The sequence below is a fragment of the Camelina sativa genome, chromosome 9 (genome assembly GCF_030686135.1).
Source record: "Camelina sativa cultivar CO46 ecotype springtype chromosome 9, ASM3068613v1".
NCBI lineage: Eukaryota > Viridiplantae > Streptophyta > Magnoliopsida > Brassicales > Brassicaceae > Camelina > Camelina sativa.
Window position 1 is genome coordinate 11,612,461 of NC_141888.1, and position 22,993 is coordinate 11,635,453.

Sequence of the window (22,993 nt, forward strand, 5' to 3'; positions counted from 1 at the left end):
TGTAATGGTTCTAGTGGGAATTAATTCATCATGATCATTCTTCACTACAATGATCCCTCTCTTTTTTGGGACACAATGAACTGGTGAAACCCAAGTACTATCAGAGATAGGATAGATTACACCAGCATCAAGCAACTTAAGGATATCTTTCTTAACTACTTCTTTTAAGTTGGGGTTTAATCTTCTTTGGGGTTCAATGCTGGAGTAAGATTCATTTTCAAGATGGATTCTATGCATGCAAAGACTAGGTGAGAGTCCTTGAATGTCATCCAAGGTATAACCAATAGATTTTCTATACTTTCTTAGCTCAACAACTAGCAAATCAAGCTCTTTTTTACTCAACTTATCATTTACTATCACAGGATAAGTAGAGTTCTCACCTAGAAAAACGTACCTTAGCCCAGTTGGGAGAGGTTTGAGCTCTACTTTTGGTGCTTTTAGTTCAGACCAATCATCTGTGGAGGACTCGGCAGTGCACTCGGTCGAGTGGCTCTGGTGCTCGGTCGAGTGCGTGGTCGAGTGCTTGGTCGAGCTATCCAGATTTGCTATTTGAACTGACCAGACTTCTTCTCTTAATGCAGGTAACCCCTCAAAAACCTCTGGATGGTCTGATTCCCTACAGGAGTCCAATATCTCCTCATAGGCCTTGGTTTCTTTATGAATGAATCCTTCCTCCCCACTTTTGGTTAAAGTAGTTCTAAGGTGATCTTGTTCTGCTAGTTCTTCCATCAATTCTCCTGAAAATTGTTCCATCTCTTCAGTCCAAAAGACTTGTCCTCAAATGGTTGGTTTCTTCATAGCCTCTACAATGTCAAATGTCATTTTGAGGTCCTCTCCCAAGTTAAGATCAATCTTCCCTTGTCTCACATCAATTATTCCTCCTGCTGTAGCTAGAAAAGGTCTCCCTAATATCAAAGGGTCTTTTGGTTCTTCATCCATTTCCAAGACCACAAAGTCTGTTGGGACTTCTACTGCTCCAACTCTAACTGGTAGATCCTCCAAAACACCATGTGGTAATCTTATTGATCTATCAGCCAAGATCAAGGATATATTGCATGGCTTATACCTTGTAAACCCTAGGCACTTAGCAACTGATAGAGGCATTAGGCTTACTGAGGCTCCCAAATCACATAGGCATCTGTTGAAGGTTAAAGAGCCTATAGAGCAAGGTAGAGTAAAGGAACCAGGATCTCTTAGCTTTTGAGGATTCACTTGCTTTGTGATGATAGCACTGCACTCTTGGCTAAGGATCACCATCCCCTGAACTTCTTTGATCCTTTCCATCACAGCATCTTTCAAGAATTTCTGGTAAGGGGGTATCATCACAAAGGCATCTATTAGAGGCATTCTAAGCTCAATCTCTCTAACTTGTTTGTCAAACAATGTCTTGTATTTCTCAACCATCTGCTTCTTAAATCTTCCTGGGAAAGGTAGTGGAGGCTTGTGAGGAGGAATGAACCGGACTTCTTTTTCTTTGGAAGTGGCTGGCTTAGTTTTCTCCTGGGAGGCTGCTCGATCAGGTGCTCGATCACACACTCGGTCGAGTGAGTGGTCGAGTGGTGGGTCGAGTTCGATGGCGTTTTCATTCTGAGTTTCTTCTTGTTGAAAACCCTCCCCTTCTTGATCACCACTGTCCTCAGTGTCTGGTAATGCTCCTCTCTTGTTGGTAAAACCCTTCCACTGCGTAGATTGATAGCATGAGCAGATTCTATAGAGTTCATGCCTTTGTTGTTTGGGGCATTGGCTAGTTGGTTTTCCATAGTCACAATCCTGGAAGTCAGTGTGTCAAATCTGTTTACTGCCTCAATCTTTCCTTGTGTTTGCCCAATTAACAACTGCTGCATCATAGCTCTTAAGTCTTGTTCTTGGTCTTGGTTAGTCTGAAACCCTAGTGGGGGACACACCTGAGGCTGGAACACTTGATGTTGTTGTTTGGGGACATAGTTTTGTTGTTGTTGAGGCTGTTGAGGTGGATACACTTAGTCTTGTGGATTGGACACATTGGTGCTTCTATAGGAGAGGTTGTTGTTCTTGAACCCTCCTTGGTTGTAGCCTTTGAATCCACCTTGGTTTTGCACATAACAGAGCTCAGCATACTTATTCTCCCCTTCTTGAACTTGAACCTCTTCTTCACCAATGAAGTGAATGGACTTTTGTTGGCTAAGGAGGATCTTATCAAGCTTCTCATTGACCATCTTCAAATCCTTCTTGTATTTGTCCTCTTGGTCAGTGGAGTTGGACCTTATGGTTCTGTCATAGTCCTCATTATAGTTGCCATCTGACTGAGCAAGGTTCTCAACTAATTCCCATCCTTCTTCCACATTCTTGTTGAGGAAGTTGCCATTAGAGACTGTGTCAAGAAGCATCCTGATCTTGGGAAGCACTCCTCTATACAAGGTGCTTAGGAGTGACTCATTGTGGAAGCCATGGTGAGGACACTGAGTCTGAAATCCTTTGAACCTCTCCCAAGCTTCACAAAAGCTTTCATTGTTTTTTTGAGCAAAGCCAGAAATTTCATTCCTCAATCTAGCAGTCCTTGCATTTGAGAAGAATTTTGCCAAGAAAGCCTTCTTGCAAGCATCCCATGTGGTTATTGCTCCAGTAGGAAGAGTCTTCTCCCAAAGGTGAGCTTTATCTCCAAGTGAAAATGGGAAGAGCCTCAACTTGAATCCATCCTCACTCACTCCATTAATCTTGGTAAGACCACATATTCTATCAAACTCATCAAGGTGGTCTAGAGGATCCTCCATTGGCAATCCATGGAACTTGTTGGCTTGAATCAAAGTTGTTGTTTGGCACTGTGGGAGGCACAATGCCAGCTCTCTGGTTGTGGGTATTGGGTGCATCTCCAGCACCAATGTTCCTTGGTCTTGGAACAGGATCTTGTTGCTCCATTATGATTGGAACTGCTTGCTGTTGTGGAACTACTCTTCTTCTCTGATTTCCCAAACCCTTTGGCAGCCTGTGGATGTTGTCAAGAGGCCTTTGAAAATTATCTTTCCCTTTGGACCTTGTGTGCATCAACAGACTGAGATACTGACTCGAACAGGTGCACGGTCGAGCGCAGGCTCGAGTGAGTGGTTGAGTCGACTGGGAACTGGTGTCTATTTAGATACGCTGTCTGACTCGATCAGGTGCTTGATCACTGCTCGGTCGAGTGGTGCTCGAGTGGGTGGTCGAGTAGGTGGTCGAGTGGGACCTGAAATTCAACACAGCCAAGCAAAAGAAGATTCAAGTTCAGCAACTTCACAAGTGTATAAACGAACTTAATCTTAGACTAATAATGATCATAAATGTCACAAAAACACTCTCAAATGGGCAACGGCGCCAAATTGAAACACATTATGTTGGTGGTATGGATTGATGGATGTATGCAATGGTGAGATATGAAATGAATGAATGGCAGGGTGTTTCAATTCCCCTTATGCAATTGTAGTACAAGAGGTGTCAATCCAATCTGAGGGTTGTGAACAATCAGGATGTGTATATGAGCCTAAGTTAAGCCAAATATGCAAAGGATGTTTGTCACTAACAATCCTATTAATGAAATGTAATGAGCAGAAAGTAAAACTACTAGGACTAGATGATGAATGTAAATGGAACAGAATGATTATCACTACAATGAAGCTAGAACAGAAATAGAAACTATGCTAATGAGCTAATGCAAGACAATAATGAACAGAAAAATAAGCAAATGCAACAGGAATGCAAATAGAATGAGACTAGAGATAAGACAGGACAACTACTAATCATAAACAAGAGTTCTGGGGATGAACTCGAGCAGGCACTCGATCGAGTGCAGGGTCGAGCTGGATAAATCCGTGAAACAGAGCAATGCAAGAAAAACAGAGCAACACAAGAACGAATCGAACAACAATCAAACAGCAGGATTAAGACTTAAAAATCAATAAACAAGGAAGGCCTTGAGGAGGGATTCATGGGCTGGACTAATGATTGAGGTTATCTAACTTGGTCAACAAATCTCAAGCAAAGCTTTGAGCTAATCTCTAGACATATAAATCTAAGACAAGTTTAAACCACTCTCATGGCAAGAAACAATCAAACTCATGCATCTCTAGACTTGTTCTCACAAAGAAAAGAATCTACACAAGCAGGCATTAAGCAATATGTCTCATACCAAACAAGACCTCTAATCTCTTAGCAAGCCTAATGGTAAGCTCTAGATCTAGCCTTATCTATGCTCCTTAAACATTGGTGTGATGCTAAGATGCTTGAAATCAAACCCTAACTTCTCAGTTCAGGATTAGCATTAAGAACATCTACCCTAGAAGAGATTCTACCAAAATCAATCTTGACCAAAACAAACAAACCTCAAACACAACCCAGCCTAACCCATCCTCAAGATCCTAAGCACTACTTACAAGAACACATGATGAACATCAAAATCATAAACCCAGAAAAATTCGAAACTTGCATCAAATGAAAGATAAGACAAAGATCTACAATAATGAAAAAGGAATCAAACTCAAATTCTCAATATATTGAAAGTTATGGAACCAACAATTTTGAGAGATTCTTTGTTCTTCCTCTAAAACAAGTACAAGATCTAAGAAAAATAAAAGTGCAAAACGAATAATTCCCAAAAGGGTAAAAAACTAGGTTTCTGACTATTCTAAAAAGCTGCCCTCCTTGGTGGCTGCAGGTACAAGGCTTTATATAGGAGAGGAGGTGGAAGCCCTAAAAATACTAAGAGACAAAATAGTCAACGGCTCGGTCAACTCGACCATGTGCTCGGTCGAGTGGCTGGTCGAGTTGACTTTTCTTCTGCTTCCTCCACTCGGTCGAGTCCTCCTCTGCACACGGTCGAGTGTCTGGTCGAGTGTGGGGTCGAGTTGGACTCTGGACCTTGGTTCTTCAGCCTTAACTCTCTTGCTTTTCCTTCATGATTGCCTCACTTTTCCTCAGCATTGCTTCCATGCTCCTTAAGCTCCATAATCACCTGATTATGCATGAAAAGATGCAAATGCAATGCAACTAAACTCTAATGCATGATTAGTCCTTAAGCTATGCAATAATGGTAAAAATGGATAGCAAAAGATGCAAAAGATGTGAATAAACTAAGGGAAAACATGGTAAAATATATGAACATCAACACCCCCAAACTTAGTCTTTGCTTGCCCTCAAGCAAATAAATAAGACATAAGAAGGTAGGTGAGGTTTGAAAGTGGGATCTCAGCTCCTAAAGCTTGCAAATAGACCATCTAGAATCAATGTCCAAGTTACTAGTACTATGATGCAAGTTGAATGAGCTGTACTTAAAGATTTTAGACAAGCATATCACAACCTTTATTGATTTGAGCCTTAGATATCCACATGCATTCAAATCAACCATTTCCTTTAACATTCATTAATCAAGAACATGAATCAATTATATGCAATGCTTAAACTCATTTGGCTTGGAGATAAAGGTTTAGAGACAATGATGGTCTCTTTTTAGAGTGCGGCTTATCAATATCAAGGTTCTCTCATAAAAAATGGATTGAGCTTTAGAAGAATGCTAAAGGTAAGAACACTTAGACACATACAAGAACAAAACCTTGTCTACCCAAAGGCACCCAAAGTGTTTATCCTATCAATCTAAACCCAAATGATCCTAGTGCTACCCTTCAACTTCTTCTTTTCTCTTTCACCCTTTTCTCTTTTGGTTTTCAAGTCTTAAGAGAGGTTTCTTATTGATCTTTCTAGTGGGATGGGGGATTCTTACTTATTTGCTATGGTTCTTTTCTCTTCTTATTCTTAAAACATACAAGCTTTTTGCTAGACGTTTTTTTTTCTTTCTTTTCTTTTCTTTAACTAGAACCATCTTAATAAAATTTTTCTTCCCATCCTTTCACTAGACCTTGCTTAAACACATTCTCCTCTTAAAGACTCTACCCTTTTTCTTTCTCTTTTTCCTCTTTTCTTTTCAAAACAGCCAAGTCCCAAACCCAACAAGTGAACCACCTAGTCCTATCTAGTTTGAAAAATGTAAACTAGAACTACACAAGGTTTTACTCTTGTCAGTTCAAACCTAACACTTTATACCAAGCTCAATCCCAAAATAGGCCTCACACACACAAGAATAAACATGGCTTGAAAGAAGGGTTGGTTAAGGGGTAGGGGAACTGATTCTTAATGAGGAAATCAGCTACTTGGATCAACAAGAGTGGTAAAAAGGAGAAAGATGATCCAAATATGTATATGGTATCCATAAGTTTAAAGCAATGCACACATTGATAATTGAAATTCAATATTAGGTTCTTATAAATAGGAATGGTGTCAAATCACAACATGCTTCAATTTAGACCAAATGCAATGCAGGAATTCAAGGCTTGGTTCAATCTTATGCTTCTAACTACTCAACTAGCATCAAAGTACTATTAACTTGGACATTGATCCTAGTCTAGTGAATAAGCAAGCTAACAAGGAAATACTCATCATAGATCCCTAATGCAAATATTATACAATCCTACATGAAACATGCTAAACAAGATCCTAATATGCAATGCAAACTACATGAACACTCTTTTTTTTTATAAAGATTTTTGCTAAAATTTTTCAAATTTTTAGGGTTTTTCTATGCCTTAGATGCTTATGCAAATACTAATATGAAGATGCTAAAATTTTGAAATATGAACACAAAACAAAACATCAAATGCTATCTCAAACCCTCCCCCAAACTTAAATCACACAGTCTCTGTGTGAAAGAAATTTGTAAGAGGATTCAAGATTAAAAACAAAACACAACTATGAAATGCAATGATATTTACAAGTGAAGGTGATGGTGGTACCTTAGGGATTGTGGAAAAAGTTGTCCACATCCATCTACATGCTGTCATAGGAGTAGTTGGGGTCTTGTTGGTGACTTGGAGATGGACTTTGGGGCAGCTCGACGATGGCGATTGACCGCGACTCGGTTGAGTGCGTGTCCGAGTGGGGGGGTCGAGCTGGACCGCGTATGTCAAAATGTTGACCTTTCTGCTGGCAAAACTGCTGGTAGAGAGCTGGATCCATGTAGTATTGAGGTGGGATGGGAGGGTAACTTGGATAACCTGGATAAGCAGCTGGAGGTGGGAAGCCATAGGGTTATCTGGGAAGGTGCTCGGTCGAGTACGTCGGGGGTGCTCGGTCGAGTGGGCGCTCGAGTGATCCGGTCGAGTGCCTTGAAAACTGTTGTTCGCGGGTACTTGAACTCCTCTTCCTCTGATTTGGCTCATACAATGAAGCCCTAGCTGGTTCTTGAAAGTGCTCTAGTTGAGCTACTTCTTCTCAAAGGGCTTGAATGGCTTGGAGATGAGTTTCCACTCTTTAGCTCAGCAATTTCATTCTTTAAGCCCTTGATGGACTTAGCCATGTTGCCCACCTTCTTCTTAAGTTTATCAAACCTCTTCCCATTCCACTTGCTACATCTTTACAAAAGTGTCAACCTCTTGCTATTCTCCCTCACTCCTCTACTATCTCTTGGGTTGGGCTCATAATCTTCAAAGTAGAATTGCTCCTCCCCATCAGCCATTTGTGCATTCCTAGCTTCTTCAACTCTAGGTTGAACTATCCCATCAAACAAATGCTCCTCAGCTGGCCAAAAGTCAATGTTGGCTCCTTCTTGAATGGTGGTGAGCTCTTGGTTAGGCAAGATGAGTTGCTTCTTCCCAAGTGTTGGAAGCTCAAAATTGAAGATGTGATTTCCTTGATGCATCTCCTTGGCTAAGATGAGAGTAGAGGTGAGGTAGCTTGAGTCAATCCATCTTGGTGAGACCCTTTCTCCTCTAAGTGGGACCTTGGCAGCTTGTAAGATTGGAGTAATGATGCCTCCAATGGTTAGTGCTCCTCTTGTGAAAGTACCTTAGGACTGGGCTCCTTATTCTTGAGCTCTTGGAATTTGAAGATGAGTAGAATTTATTGTCCCCAATGGTTTCCCACACAGCAAAGAGTTCTTCTCTTGGGATCATCAAATTTCTATTGCTCCCAACTTCAAAACCAAACACATTGGCTATCTTTTTCATTGAAAGCTCATGCCTCTTCCCCTTGATTGTGAAGGAAATGTGACCAGCTCCAACCTCAGGATCTTTCCTTGCATATGTATGCAGCTTGACAGTGGCTAGAAACTCACAACTTTCTTCTTTGTAGCCTTCCATGCAAAGCCCCATGAACTTGGTAAGGTTGCTCTTCTCAAAGAGATACTCCACATCTCCATCAATTGCTAGCTTCTCCATGGTTTCCTTGTGTGGATATCTAGTCTACAGGAACTCCATTCTCATGAAAGCATCATAGAGCTGCCTCTTTGACCACCCACAAGATTATGCTTCACCATCATCCTCTAACTCTTCTTCTTCACATGCTTCCTCACTCTCATTTTCACTCTCCTCTTGTTCAACCTCAACAGCTGGCCTCTTCCCTTTGGCCTTGTGTCTCCTCATAAACTCATTGAGAGTTGGCTCCCTTTCCTCCTCACTTTCATTCCTCTCAGGATCTTCCTCAACTGACTCTCTCCTTGGACACGACATCTGGCTCGACCGACTGCTCGAACCACCACTCGGTCGAGTGCATGATCGAGTGGGGCATCGAGTTGTCCTTCTAGCTTCTCCTCTTGATTCAAGGTCAGCATCACAACGTTCCATGGAGCTTGCAGCAGTTTGTTGAGACTTCCTGGTGATCTTAGAAGACATTTTCAAAAGGAACTGAAAGGAATAGACTCAAAGCTCAAAGTTAATAGGTTAGTGACCCAAAAACTTGAAAGAACAAAGCTTGAGCAAAAGATGAACTTTGAGAGAGATTTTAAAACTTGAATTTAGTTGATTTGAGCAAATGAGAGAGTGTGAGAGATATAGGATCGTGCAAGGTCTATATAAAGAAGCTAAGGGGACAAGGAGACAAGGGTGGAGCGTCCTTACCATTCAAATTTGAATTGGGAATCTTTGACCTGCTTTTTGCTGCCACTCGACCCCACACTCGACCAGCACGTGCTCGAGCTCCCTTGACCAAAGTTTGAAAATTCGAAATTTTCTTCTTGTTCTTCCCTCCACTCGATCATCCTAGCGATTTGAAGATAAAATGGGCCTTAGTTCTTTTCCAACTCGGTCGAGTACCTCTCGTGGCCTGGTCGAGTGGGCTTGCGTTTCCCCTTCTCCAAGTCCAAATCTCTCCTTACCCATCTACATTTTCACTAAAAGGCCTGTCCAACACAAACATAAAAGAAAACACATCAAAACTATTAAGAAAATAAAGCATATTTACAAAGGATACCTTAGGGACTTCCTCCATAGTGAGCTTGTTTAGAGTCACTAAGCTTGACTTTGGTTTCCTTTTTAAACCTGGTCTAGATACCAAGGAGGTGATGAAATCCTCCCTAGAACCTCTTGGTCACTATGAAGTTGATCCTTGATAACCTCACCCTTAGCACACAAACCATACTTCTTCTTGATTTTGAGCCTTGGCACAATCAAGCTTGACCAAACACAGCCCAGCCTAATCAAGCTTGACCAAAGCAATCAAGCCTAATCAAGCTTGACCAAAGCAATCAAGCTTGAATCTACCCTAGAAGAGATTCTACCACAATCAAGCTTGACCAAAGCAAACAAACCTCAAACACAGCCCAGCCTAACCCATCCTCAAGATCCTAAGCACTACTCACAAGAACACATGATGAACATCAAAATCATAAATCCAGAAAAACACGAAACTTGCATCAAATGAAAGATAAGACAGAGATCTACAATAATGAAAAAGGAATCAAACTCAAATTCTCTATATATTGAAAGTTATGGAACCAACAATTTTGAGAGATTCTTTGTTCTTCCTCTAAAACAATTACAAGATCTAAGAAAAATAAAAGTTCAAAAGGAATAATTCCTAAAAGGGTAAAAAACTAGGTTTCTGACTATTTTAAAAAGCTGCCCTCCTTGGTGGCTGCAGGTACAAGGTTTATTATAGGAGAGGAGGTGGAAGCCCTAAAAATACTAAAAGACAAAAAAGTCAACGGCTCGGTCAACTCGACCATGTGCTCGGTCGAGTGGCTGGTCGAGTTGGCTTTTCTTCTGCTTCCTCCACTCGGTCAAGTCCTCCTCTGCACACGGTCGAGTGTCTGGTCGAGGGTGGGGTCGAGTTGGACTCTGGACCTTGGTTCTTCAGCCTTAACTCTCTTGCTTTCCCTTCATAATTGCCTCACTTCTCCTCAGCATTGCTTCCATGCTCCTTAAGCTCCATAATCACCTGATTATGCATGAAAAGATGCAAATACAATGCAACTAAACTCTAATGCATGATTAGTCCTAAAGCTATGCAATAATGGTAAAAATGGATAGCAAAAGATGCAAAAGATGTGAATAAACTAAGGGAAAACATGGTAAAATATATGAACATCAGTCCTACGGCCAAACTACGACCAGTTGAAGCCATCAGCGTCCTCCTTTGGCAAACGGTGGCCAAAGCCATTCTTCGATGTCAAGATCAGGAACCATGATCGGCCATGACCTCCCCAATTGACACCATCGGTCACCTCAATCGGCCAAAGCTTGCCCAATTGACCTTCTTGGATGGAAGATCAGGAACTATAAGCGGTCAACTCCCTCGGCCAGAACACGACCGATTGACACCATTGGTTACCTCCTTCGGCTAAGTCCTGCCCGATTCGCTTAAGTCCAGACTTATTTCAGCTTGACCCGAATTTGACCAAGTTTGTTTCAGGTTGATCGGGCTCCCTTCTATTTTCCTATAAATACATTAAGCCTATTGAAGGGAGACTCATCTTATCTTATATTATCTTTTGTTTAGCAGCTTTTTAGGGTTTTTAAACTTGCTTACTCTTGGTTTGTTTAATGATTGAGTACTTCTAAGTATTTAATATCTCTTCTTCATTTCTCCTAATCTACAATCTCTTATTATGATTTCACAAAGATCAAGCTTTTACCTTTGTGTAATCATGATGATGAGTGAGTAGTCTCTTAGACTCTTTGAGTTTTGGTAGATTAGGATGATTTAGGAGTTGGGTTATGGAGTTTCTGGTTATATTGATTTAGATCCTTACTTATTGGTTGCTAATAAAGCTAGATCACCCTTGATCATGTTGATTCTAGACTTTAGGAATTTCATGCCCACAAGGTGTTTGATGAAATTCCAGAACCAAAATTTTTAAGTGCTTTGCATTTTTTACCTTTGGAAATTGTTGACTAGGGTGCTTAGTGGTTAGATAGACTTGATTGTAATTCTTATTGATCATTTAATTTCCTTTGGAAGAAGTTGATGATTGATTGATTAGTAAAGGGATTAATTGCATGGAAATGTGTTAGTCTTGCTATTCTTCCATTGCCTAGGGATCTTGCTTCGTTTAAGTTGTTTGCTGCTCCATGATCCATCTGTTATTTCACTCCTAATCAATTGCCTTAGCTATGAGATTCTCCTTTAGTTATTGTTGAGTAGATTTTTTGTTTCTTTCTTGCTTTATTTGTTGTGCCTTTTACAATTTGTTTGTTTTGCTTAGGTTAAGACTGTTACAAAAACATATCTTGTTTAAGATTAGATTAAGCAGCTTTGTGCATTCCTAGTGTGTTGATTATTGCAAATTGTGGATTGATAATTTAATTGAAGTAAAATAACTACATCAATCGCCTCACTGAGTAGTTGTGATCATACTCCCGCATCTCAATTGTTGTTTGTGGTGCAAGTAAAGACAAAGAGTGATCGTGGAATCAAGACAATAAAGAGGAGGATGTTCTAGAGGCTCGGTTGTTTGTTTTATGCTACTGTTAGGCTTCTACAATGGAACAATATGGTCTAGAACAATTGTTGAAGGTGATGGTTCATTGTTCTATGACTTTTTTTATGATATTGGCTTTGCTGGATAGATGTGTTGGATATATGCTATTTTTTATTCGATTATGCGTTATTGGTTACTGGATTAATGGTATTGCTTTATGTTATCCGTTGTTGTTTGACTGGGGCTAGATTGCTAGTGAGTATGGAATCACTAGATATTAGGGTTAAAAAATGGGTTGCTTGTTTCAGTTTGTTATCAGAGCTCTTACGATTCTAAGTACGGGTTCGCTATGTGCTTTATGTGTCAATGTTTGGATTGCATACTTGGTTGATTATGTCAATTGTGTGTGGCATGGGGTCCTACAACATTCTCTTTGACCCTACAATGTGATTCCACCGTAAGTTGTGTTTCCTTGTGTAGTCTAGATCGTTTTGTTTGTTTAGCCTTCAGGTCTTGGTGGTACAGATGGTTAGAGGTGTTGGAGTTGCTGGTCGTGGTTGTGGTCGTGGATGTGGTCGTAGTCGTGGTTGGAGACAGATTCCCAAGACCAGTGTGAGTGTAGCCTAGAGCATGGCCAGTGAGGAGGTGACTGAGTAGCATGCTCGTCCCAAAGGGCTTGGGGGCTTGGCTGGTGGTGGTATTGATGGGGCTGGTGAGTTCGGCGTTGGTGGTGGTGTTTCTCTGAGTGCGGGGGTTGCAGCGGGTGGTGCCCCAGGTCAGGACGATTTTCTGGCAGATTTGCTGCCTCAGGTGTTGGTGCAACTTACAGCAGTGGTGCCACCAGCGGCTGGTGGGCAGGCTCCTATGGTGCCGCAAGCGGTTTGTGGGCAGGTTCATTTATTGTCGCCAGTGGTTGTATGGGCAGGCTCCAGGGGTGCAACATGTGGTTGGTTTGACGGCAGGTGTTCAGCTGGAGGCCAAGGTAATGGATGCACATTATGTTCAGTTAGTGGTGCAGCTACAACATGTGGGTGCGGGATACTTTTATGGGAGGTACGGATCCAAGTGTAGCGGGTGAGTGGACGAAGCAGATGGAGGACATTATCTAGTAGCTTCGGTGTCCCACCAATATCGGGTGGACTTCGCAGCGCACAAACTATCGAGAGATAAGCGTGTGTGGTAGAGGTCGGTGATGGTCCGGAGAGTGTTGCGGGAAATGACTTGGATGGACTTTGTGGGCGAGTTCAACGCCAAGTACTTCCCACAAGAAGCGCTTGATCGCATGGACGTGCGATACTTGGGGTTAACCTAGACGAATCGTACCGTTCGAGATCTTTTGAGCCGAATTTCTATCGACTTGTGGTGTATGCAGTCCGGGCTTTGGAGCCAGAGTCGGCTCAAGTATGGATATTCTTGTTTGCTCTCCGTGATGGCCTGAGAACTTGGTGTAGGTTGAGGAGTTATGCTACAAGAGCGAAGCTAGTGGAGACTGCAGCTGGGATAGAGGATGACTTGAGAGTATAGGTGGTGCTGGTCTGTCCTTCATTGCAGCCAAAGCGGACTTAGCAGCATTCTGTTCCTAGCAAGGACGGCAAGCCGATGCAGACGTAGAACTAGAAATTCGACAGCATGCAGAGGATGGGTTCTAGCGGTGCGGGGAAGGAGCAACCAGCCAGCGCTGCCGATGATTCGGGTGTGTTACCATTGCAGAGAGGCGGGACATCTCAGATCATCGTGTCCCAAGCTGCATCCGATGACTGGCAGTGATGCAGTTAGGAGTGCAGCAGGTTTGTCAGACGATGTTGTCATTACCTGCGACACCGCGTGTGTACTCGATAATTGCAACGAGAGGAACCATTGCCAACACGATCACGGGGACCTTATTGGTGGAAGGACTTTCGTCCCACATGTTGTTTGATTCAGGAGAAACTCATTGCTTCATTACCTTGGAGTGTGCCAAGAGTGGCAACATTCTGGAGATCCCAAAGAGCGATTCAGGGCCATTAAGGTTGCTGGAGGCGGGTTGATCCATGTCCATGGATAGGCGAGAGGTGCTGATATTCAGGAGGCTGCGGAGTCGATGCCGACATATTTGGTTATCAGTCTAGTGGAGTTGTATGATGTTATACTGGGCATGGCTTGGTTGCATCGGTATAGAGTACATCTGGATTTTCATCGGGATATAGTTGCGTTTGAGCGGCCTGGAGAGAAGCAGTTGGTTTATCTAGGAGTGAGGCTGGGAGTCTGGTTATCTCAGCTTTACAAGCAGAGAAGTTGATCAGGAAGGGTCAGGAGGCGTACCTGGCTACTATTTCTATGTTGGAGTCTGTAGGGAAGGTTGATGTTGGTGAGATTCTTGTGGTTCAGGATTTTGAGGACATATTTTGGTCGTTGCAGGGGTTACCACCATCTCGGTCTAATATCTTCACGATTGAGTTGGAACCAGGGACAACACCATTGTCTAAGGCACCCTACAGGATGGCCCTAGAAGAGATGGCAAAGCTAAAGAAGCAGTTGGAGGATTTGTTAGGCAAGGGATTCATTCGTCCTATCACTTTACCATGGGAAGTGTAAGTGTTGTTTGTTAAGAAGGACAGAAGTTTCCGCTTGTGCATAGTATCCTTTTCCACGGATTGATGAATTGTTGGATCAGTTGAGGAGTGCTACTTGGTTCTCCAAGATTGACTTGGCGTCGGATTACCATCATATTCCGATAGACGAGTTAGGCGTCAGGAAGATGGCTTTCGGTTTGACTAATGCACTAGTTGCGTTTATGAGGTTGATGAACATCGTGTTCCAGGAGTTTCTGGATGAGTTTGTCATCATCTTCATCGACAACATCTTGTTGTATTCCAAGAGTCCTGAGGAGCATGCGATTTATTTGAGGGCAGTTCTAAAGAAAATCCAGGAGCAGAAACTATTCACTAAGCTGGGCAATTGCAATTTCTTGCAGAGGGAGATGGGTCTAATGGGCCATCTTGTTTCTGCAGAGGGAGTGTCTGTCGATCCAGAGAAGATAGAGGGTATCAGAGATTGGCCTACACTGATTAATGCCACTGAGATGAGGAGCTTTCTTGGATTAGAAGTATACTACAAGAAGTTCGTGAAGAGTTTTGCAAGTATGGCTCAGCCGATGACTAAGCTGGCGTAAAAGGACGTTCCTTTTGTGTGGTCACCGGAGTGTGAGGCGGCTTTCGCAAACCTGAAGCAAATGTTGATGAGTACACTAGTATTGGTATTGCCAGAGCAGGATAAGTCAAACATGGTGTATACAAATGCTTCTAGAGTTGGTTTGGAGTGTATGCTGATCTAAGAGGGAAAGGTTATTGGCTATGCTTTGTGGTAGTTGCGGTAGCATTAGGGCAACTATCCTACTCATGACTAGGAGATGGCAGCAATATTTTTCACTTTAAAAATTTGGAGTTATCTATATGGCTGAAAGATACAAGTGTACACAGATTATAAGAGCATTAAGTATGTCTTCACTCAGCCTGAGCTGAATTTGAGGTAGAGGCACTGGATGGAGTTAGTTACGGATTATGATATGGATATAGCTTACCACCCCGGTAAAGCTAACTTGGTGGCAGATGCTGTAAGCAGGAAGCGGACGGTATCTGCTCAGGAGCATGTTATGAAGTCCTTTGTAAGTAGAGTTTGGTTGGCTCAGGAGAGTAATGTTGGGATGGTGTAGTCCTGGGCAGATTAAGCAAACCGAAACCAAACCAAAATTTTGGTTCCGGTTCGGTTAACCGAACCAATATCCATTAGGCTAACCGAATATACCCGAATAAAAAAATTCATTAAAAATCTTATTTTCGGGGACTCGAACCGGAGATCTCTCAGCATTAAAGGAATGTTGCAACCACTACACCACGGAGATAATTTAACAACTCAATGCATTTTGGATTAATAAGGGAATAATGTTTAAACTAAAAAATTGAAACCAGAACTGAACCGATATCATATAGATTTAGACGAAAATATCAAAATATTTCAAATAACCAAATTATCCAGAAAATTTTAGATATATTTGACAAAACTTCATCACATTTTTATTCAAATTTAACAAGTTTAGAAAAAGTTATATTATTGTGGATACCCGGAACCGAACCAAAAATAACCGATATCGAGTCGAACCCGTACCGAAATAGTAAATTAACCGAATGGATCCTAAACTCCTATATCCGAAATACCCGGAACCGAATGGATATATCCAGAACCGAACCATATACCCAAACGCCCAGGACTAGGCTGGTAAATGCCTTAAAGGATGTAGGTTTTGAGTTTCATGTCTCTGCTAATGACACTATCCTTGTGCATGGTCGTGTTTGTGTGCCCCTTGATGACGGTCTGAGGCAGGAGTATTTGGGTGATTGTGGACGTCTAACCAAATCTGCACATTTTCTGGCCAATAAGAAGACAGATGGAGCAACAGTTCTGGCTAAGAAATATGTGAGGGAGATAGTCCGGTTACATGGTGTATCTTTCAGCATAGTGTCAGATAGAGTTTGGAAGGTGTTAAGGGCAGAGTTGGGCAGTACGGTGCATCTGAGTACAGCTTACCATCCTCAGACCAATGGGCAGTCAGATAGGACGATTCAGACTTTGGAGGATTTGCTGAGGATGTGTGTGCTGGACTAGGTTGGTCATTGTGTTGATCACTTGTACCTGGTAATTTTTGAAACGACCTGACCCGTTTTTTTAAATAATAATTAACTACAACTAGTGGTCTCATACCTACTAGCCACCTAACCACAATCACAATCAACAGCGGAAATAACCAATATCATTAACCAATAAATAACCAATAATAATCCAATAATCATAACATAAGCAATTAGCAAACTTCAACCAACATGAATCATAGAACCAGCAACCTAGCAATGTTTCTAATGACCCAACTCTAGCAACCTAGCAATGCCAGACAACAACCAATCGAGTCCCTAGAACATCTTCCTCTTCATGGCCTTGATTCCACGATCACACTTTCCCTTTACCTGCACCACAAAAACAAATTTCAATGCATGAGTATTTTATAAACACTCAGTAAGGCAATCCTCCCATCTAGTGGGCTATACACACAAGCAATAGAGATATCTCTCACCATCAATCAACAATCAACAATAACAAACCAGTACATTGCATCGACCGACACAAAGCATGCATCGACCGACACCAGTTGGGGTTGCGTCAACCAACGCATGATATGCATCGACCGATGCTCCCATTGCGTCGACCAACGCATGCTCGACATAGCACGAAAACCCTAGGTTTTATGCGCCGTCCTCGCTCTTGCTTCGATAGATGCAATGCCGAGCATCGTGTTTTCCCCGAAGCTTCTCGCCGGATCTTCGTTCCTATAACCACAAAACTTGATCCCAAGCCACAAGAAAGCTTCCTAACATCCAAATAACAATCAAGCAAGCCTAACAACACATAACAAGAAAATCAGAGAGATCTCTAGCTTAGATAAGCCATGGTCATGCACTTACCTTTGCCAAGACGATTCTGAACATCAAACAAGCAAGAACAACGCTCCTAGCAAGCTCCTACAACGTTCTCAGCCACAGATCTCACCAGAAAACGCCACAAACCTCCAACAATCTCCCAAAACGCTTAAGAACTCTTAAGAACCTTTTCTATCTTTTCTTTTCTCTCAAAAAAGCCAATCTCGTCGAATGAGACAAAAACACGAGTTAAGGGTTTTCCCTAACCCTAAACGCAGCGTTTAACTTAATTCGTCCGCAGAATAACCAACCATGCATCGACCGATGCAATTCCTAAACCGAGATTTCGGTTCGCGGATGTTACAATTCTCCCCCACCAATCTAGATTCGTCCTCGAATCTCAAATAACTATTAGCCAAGGACTCCCGTGCTACCGTCTCCACGGCCCGCACTCCTCTGACCGATCTACAGAAGGTCACCTCTAGGCGATAGACTCACGCTCCAGGCATTATTTGCTCTCGACTTTTGGACTTTCCTTTACTCATAGGCCTAAACCTTGAGTTTTTATTGGCTCCTCATCAGGCCTAAGCCTGCATGCCATAATATATAAGGAAAATCTAATACTCGTCTCTCGGGTTGCCACCCTACAGCGCGTCTCTGGATCGTCATCTGAAGTCGATATACCAACCATACTCCCAAGCAACAACGTCTCAGAATACGGCAGTACTAAGAGAACCAAAGTCCCCCAAGAGTCGCGAGCAAACAATTCTGAACACGTCTGAGTCCTATCCCTATCCAGGTTTCCTTCCCGTGGCTCGCGTAAAACATCACAATGTCCTACATACTACATATCCCCTCTCTGGAATACCTCATGACCACACAAGGATCATATACATGCCACAAGGTCAAACAAATGTCCTAAACAGGACCGCCACAAAGGCCAAACAAATTGTCCTAAACAGGACCACCACCAAGGCCAAACAAATGTGCTAAACAGGACCGCCACCAAGGCCACTCGTCCCGAAGGACCGTCACAAAGACCACTTGTCCCGAACGACCGTCACAAAGATCATCTGTCCCGAAGGACCGTCACAAAGACCATCTATCCCGAAGGACTGTCACAAAGACCATCTATCCCGAAGGACCGCCTAAACAAGCACTCTGGCTAAACAGCCGACCACAAAGGCCACACAATTGGCTAAACAGCCCGCCACAAAGGTCACACAATGGCTAAACAGCCCGCCACAAAGGCCACACACGGCTAAACAGCCCGCCACAAAGGCCACACAACTGGCTAAACAGCCCGCCACAAAGGCCACACATTGTCTCTAAACACTACCACACACGGGCACAAAGACTCAAAAGTCCGCCACTAAGGCCACACAAGCCCCTCTAAGGCTCTCCACCACTAAAATAGACAAATTTTAACTCCCATAAAACTTTCCATTTCTAGCATTTTCCACTTTTGGAAACTTCGATTTCAGGAAACTTTCCTTCCAAACACCCCGCCTCACAGAAACTTTGTATCCCAAGCACCACCTCATCTTGTTACTTAGTCGCATAACCAACCACCCCAAACGACCAATTAAACAAGAGAGATGGGCTGGAATACTCCATTCCCGCTCTAGCCACGGATTATAGATGGGATCAGGCTAGACAAGCTCAAGTTGTGGCTTGCTTCTCATACCACTTCTTAACCCTTGCCTTCATCCTCGCCTTTGGCTCCCAAGTCTGCTCCTCTACACCATTACAGTCCCAAAAGACTCTCATCAAAGGAATCTTCTTCTTCCGAATTTCCATGATCCTCCTCTCGAGAACCCTCACTGGTCTCGCCTCCAAAGTCATGTTAGGCTGAAGACCTTCAGGAATCTTAACCAACAACTGATCATCCTCACGGAGACACTTCCGCAACATAGAAATATGGAAAACCTTGTTCAATGCACGCATAACCCCAGGCAACTGCAGCCTATATGCTACCAGTCCCACCCGCTCAATCACTCTGAATGGACCCATAAACGTTGGACTCAACTTAGTCTCTATCAATGACATGTTCGGACCCCGCAACATGGCCATCTTGAGGTACACTCTGTCTTTTACCTGAAACTCAAGATCTATCCTCTTCCTATCAGCATAACTCCTCTGCCTATCCTCAGCCTCCTTCATGTTCAGCTTGAGAACCCGAATCTTCTCTGAGGTCTCATGAACAAAACTAGCACCAAACATGCTCCTCTCCCCCACCTGAGTCCAGCATTACGGTGTACGACATGGCCTCCCATACAAAGCCTCATAAGGAGTCATCTTAATACTCGCCTGATAGCTGTTGTTGTAAGCAAACTCCACCAGGTTCAGGTGATCTGCCCAATGGCCACCTCAAAAAATCCTCTAGCGTCTGGATCATCCTCTCTGACTGTCCATCTGTCTGGGGATGATAAGTTGTACTCATTTGCACCTTAGTGCCCATCTCTGCCTTAAATGCCTTCCAGAACACTGAAGTAAACTTAGAATCCCTATCAGAAACGATACTCGCTGGCACTCCATGCAATCTGACTATCTCTCTCACATACTTCTTAGCCAAGACCGCTGCTCCATCAGTCTTCTTAATGGCCAGAAAATGTGCTGACTTAGTCAACCGGTCCACAATGACCCAAATAGCATCAAAAGTCCAAGACACTGGCAATCCTACCACGAAATCCACCGTGATCATATCCCACTTCCACTCAGGAATGGATAGACTCTTCATTAACCTGATGCTCAGCCTTCACTAGCTGACACACATCGCACCTCGCGACCCAACTAGCTACATCCTTCTTCATCCCGACCCAGTGATAGTACCTCTTGAGATCACGGTACATCTTAGTCGCTCATGGATGAATAGAAAACATGCTCGTATGAGACTCTCTCAGGATCTCCTACCTCAACTCCTCATCCTTGGGCACAAAAACCCGACCGTGCACCAAGATAGTTCCATTATCTGAAACCTGATACTCTAAATCAACATCCTTTGAGGCATTCACCAGCCACAAATCCTTCTCCTGAGCCAACCGCACCCTACTCAGAAGATCTGCTCTATCAACTGCTTCCAAACCCAACGGTTCCTTTGAAACAGTACACAACCTCAAAACACTGATCTCTCCTACCTGAGACTCCATCTCCTGCTCCTGAGCCAAAGCTACCCTCTTCCGACTCAGAGCATATGTAACCGTGTTAGCCTTACCAGGGTGATAGGCTATCTCCAAATCATAATCTGTCACGAGCTCCATCCACCGCTTCTGTCTCAAATTCAGCTCAGACTGAGTGAATATATACTTTCGGCTCTTATGATCTGTAAACACATGTACCTTTGCACCATAAAGATAAGATCTCCAAATCTTCAGGGCAAAAACTACAGCAACCATCTCCAAATCATGAGTAGGATAGTTGCCCTCATGCTTCCGCAACTGCCGCGAAGCATAGGCAATCACCTTCCCATGTTGCACCAGCACACACCCCAAACCAACTCTAGATGCATCAGTATAAACCACATAGGGTTCTCCCTGCTCAGGCAAAGCCAACACTAGCGTAGTAGTCAACATCTCCTTAAGGCTTTCAAAGCCCTCCTCACACTCATGTGACCAAACAAAAAGAACATCCTTCCCTGTCAACTTAGTCATCGGACGTGCCTTGCTTGCAAAGCCCTGCACAAAACTCCTGTAATAACCTGCCAAACCAAGGAAACTCTTGATCTCTGTGGCATTCTGCGGTCTAGGCCAATCCTTGATAGCCTAAATCTTCTCCGGATCTACATAAACTCCCTATGCAGAAACAATGTGACCCATAATACCCATCTCACACTACCAAAAACTGCACTTGCTCAACTTAGCAAACAACTTCTGCTCCCGCAGCTTTCCATAACTGCCTTCAAATGCACTACATGCTCCTCTGGACACTTAGAATATATCAGGATGTCGTCGATGAAGATGATGACAGACACGTCCAGAAACTCCTGAAATACGTTGTTCATCAACCTCATAAACGCTGCTGGCGCGTTAGTCAACCCAAAAAGGCATCACCACGATCTCGTAAACCCACACCTCATCTTTCTACTTGACAAACCACACCGACGCACCCACAGTGAATTGATAAGACGAATGAATCCCTTGCTCAGTAGATCCTCTAGCTGCGTCTTCAGCTCTACTAAACAATTAATCAAGTATGCCGACAACAACTCACCACCACCTGAATATCAACCTTCTTGTTCGTCCAAGAATCTCTTGTAACTTGCCTCTTAGGGAAACTTCAACAAGATAGCTTATTCCAGAAATGGCTTTTCCACTAGGCAATCCTCCACAGAAAATCATCAATACGAGTGTAATAAAACAAACAAGGACCATACGTTCGCATATTTTGATTATCCGCGTCAAATGCTTTGCAAGCCGCCAACTCAATCCACTTGACTTGTTTTTCCCCAGCAAGCTTACCAAAACCTTGAATCTCGCAACCCTGTCCATCTCCAATGAACACCATCCACCATCATCGCAACGATTAGTTTATCCTGCCATGAAGGCTTCTCGTGAATCTTATGTACCTGGCAACCATGCCCTTGCCGGCTCATACCTACTGCAGCTCCCCTTCCCGGGACTCCAGCACCACCGGCACACGATCCTTGAGCATCAGCCACACATTCATGACCGCACCAGATGCGAGCACTGGACGCTTCGCGGTACGGACAGAATCAAACACTCTTGGGCCGTTCGAGCTAGGGATGACTTTCCTTGGTCAAGGCATGGTGAAACGTCTCTAGGGAGGAAAACAACGACGGAAATGGAAGATTGAGGCAAACCAACAAACGGGTTGAGAGTTCGAGCTTTGACCTTGTTGTGGTCGAGCGGCTAAGGGAGGCTACAGGAGGCTACAAGCGGCTACGATGCCGAACAACGGTGGTTGCAAGCGGCTACAATGATGATGCGATGATGGTTGCGAGAGGTTACGATGCGGAACAATGATGGTTGCGAGAGGTTACGATGCGGATCGACGATGGTTGCGAGAGGTTACGATGCGGAAAGATGATGGTTGCGAGAGATTACGATGCGGATCAACGATGGTTTGCGAGAGGTTACGATGCGGAACGATGATGGTTGCGAGAGGATACGATGCAAAGCGAAGGTGGGACAAACGACGACACGTGAAGGATGGCTCACCACACGATACGGTCAGACTAGCGAACGACAAACCCGATTTGAGGTCGGCTAGGGTTCTCTCGGTAGATCAATCCCGGATTGAGTCTAAGGAAAGGAGTGAGACAAGAGTCAAAGAATCTCTCTTTGGAAATTTTTTTATTTTATTCAAGTCTGAGGTTACAAGAAGTAAGAGGGGGTTGAAATAGAGCAAGGGTTAGGAGAGGCTTAAGGACACGCGGACTCGTAATGGTCCGCATACAACATATGTAAGGTAAAGACACGTCTTCAGCCTTGGCGCGGGAAACTTCTTGGCTTCCAAAGTTTTGCATTAAAGCTCCTCGCTTCGTTAAAACCTCCTCCAGTAAACCTCGTGGGACAAACCCGGAGTGAGGAAAAAGAGTACGATTCCTCGCTCTAACTACTTGGTTGCCTTCATCCTCGATGAAGGATGAAGGCCGTGCGAACGGTCTCTTCACGGACATCTTCGATTGGGTCGCGGTCTTGAACGAAAGCTTGGACAAAAAGGTGGCTCCTGGGAGGATTTCTGGTACTTTGGCCGTGCGCAATGCAAGCGTCTCGGTCGCGTTCGGTGCATCTTGGTCAGGCGTCTCGGTCGCGTCTGGTGTGATGACTCTTAATGGTCCATCGCCGCATGGGCTAAGCTTGTCCTTTCTCTTCTGCTAGAACCGCTATGGCCT

General features: G+C 43.5%; 1 non-coding gene across 1 annotated transcript; it reads left to right on the plus strand.

Moving 5' to 3' along the window:
* Nucleotides 1–2,421: 2,421 nt before the first annotated feature.
* On the plus strand, nt 2,422–2,528 carry LOC147938095 (small nucleolar RNA R71). Its single transcript, XR_015567504.1, has one exon. It is a non-coding gene; the product is annotated as a small nucleolar RNA R71 (small nucleolar RNA).
* The last annotated feature ends 20,465 nt before the right edge of the window (nt 2,529–22,993 follow it).